Raw genomic sequence first — 2,154 nt, 5'->3', positions numbered from 1 at the left:
TTCTGGATTTTCTTTTTGATATTCTGTCTCTCACTGTTATAATAAACCTACCAAAAATTAACACTAAAATTATAGACCGTTCATTTCTTTGTCAGTGGGAAAAACTTACAAAATCACTGAGGGATCAAATACTTATTTCCCCCACTGTATATTTATCACGTCCCCTCCTTTTACTCTGCATTCCACTCATCCACTCCTCCCTCTCTCTTCTCTCTCCCACCTCAGCCTTTCATACGATGGCACCGCTCCATTCGTCCTGTCTCTTTGTGAAGATCGCTGTCATGTTACCTTCACCTCAGCCTACGCCCACCCTCTCTCCCTCTCTCCCTCTCTCTCCTTCCCTCGCCCCCTCCCTCTCTCTGGCTTTGTGTTGGCCGTCTTGTGCCTTGCTGCAGGACTCTGGGGCTGATGTAATTCATTCAATCTTGTGCCAGTGTGAGCGGAGAGTGTCCTGCAGCCGCTGCTCTCTGTGCAGCAGAGTGTCCCTGTGGGAGGCAGCTTACTGTCCCTCTGTCTCTCTCTCTCTCTGTCTCTCTCTCGCTCTCTCTACCCCACAATCCCTCCACTCAATAGTTCAGTTCAGTTCAAGAGCCGCACTAGAATGGAATGCATATAATGCCAGTTCCCATGTTAATAAATAACAACAGCAATAATAATAAAATTGAAACTAATGACATTAATAATGACATTAATACAGATTATGAGGAACGCATTCTTTTTAATCAATGATAATATGGTTAATTTAAATATTAGTTAATTATATAAACCATGTCTAAAAAATACCCAGGCATTTTTTTTGATTTTGTCGAATTTATACATTTCTTACCATTACATTTTTTTTTCTTCTTAGTGTTTAAATTAAGTCATGGTATTTTTTTTTTTTTTTCATTTTGTCTTGCGATTCTCTTACCCTTATGCTGCCTTCACATGGAACAGGTGATCAGCCATTGATCACTCAGTTAACAGATCATTGCTCACTACCAGGAAACAGATCTCTATAGATGTTTTCTCTCTGCTGCTGCATCTTCTGCTGCATAACAATATCAATAAATATATCCATAATGCAAAATAATCCATTGTCAAACCTGCTTGGAGAGGAATTTTATGCCTTTTAGTTGGCTTGTGTAAAGTTAACCAACTATGAATGACAATATGTTTTGGAGGGAATTTAAAATTCATTTAAGTTTCAATAAAATATTAATAGTAAGCTGCATTTTCACAGCTACATGCATTGCTAAAATGCTCATATATAATAAGAGACAATTTTTAAAATATAAATATTTAATAATAATATTTTATTGCAGCCTTTGTTTATCACCAAAGTAACATATCATAGCGCTTGTTTTGTTTTGCCGTTGTACCTCTCTCTTTGTCTCTCTCTCCACCGCATGTTAATAAATAAATGACAACAGTACTAATAATACTGCTAATGATGATAATAATGACATTAATACAGATAATGCGCAGCAAAGATCTGAGAAATAAATTAAAATTAGTCAATGATAATATAATTAATTAATTATAATATCAGTTAATAATATTAACAATGCATTAATATGATTAGTTAATGAATAATAAACCATGTCTTAAAAAAGGTATGTTTAAATTGTGTAGAATTTATTGATTTTTTACCATTTCAAATACACATTTTTTTCTTTTCTTAAAATGTTTTTGCATTTTTGTCTTTGTGTTCTCTCACTCTTAATGTCTCTCGCTCTCTCTCTCTCTCTTTCGCCTCCCTCTCCCTCCCTCCCTCAACCCACAACCCTCTCACATTGCCTTGCCCTCATAATGATATAAACCCACTAATTGCTAATGGAGACACTAAGCTAATGGAATATACGTCACGATGTGTCTCCTGCAAATGGAATTTGACGTGACATCAGGTATTGATTACGCCAGCGCTGATCGAGCCAACATGGCGGGGACGCTCCCTGACCCCTGAGAGCAGCCAAACATCCAATAACCAGATGATGGAGAATCACTGGCGTGGGACCATATTTATGATGTTTTGTATTTAAGGAAAAAAAAAAAAACATCTCAGGAGGAAAGGGATTTCGATTTTAATTTATTCTTTAATCTGTGGGTTCTTGGACTCCGCCGCTGACTGAATGTATTTATGTTTTTGTTTTGCAGGCACTGCGAGCCATTTCT

The sequence above is a fragment of the Zeus faber genome (genome assembly GCF_960531495.2).
Source record: "Zeus faber genome assembly, chromosome: 15".
Taxonomy (NCBI): Eukaryota; Metazoa; Chordata; class Actinopteri; order Zeiformes; family Zeidae; genus Zeus; species Zeus faber.
Note: the sequence above shows the minus strand (reverse complement) of the source record.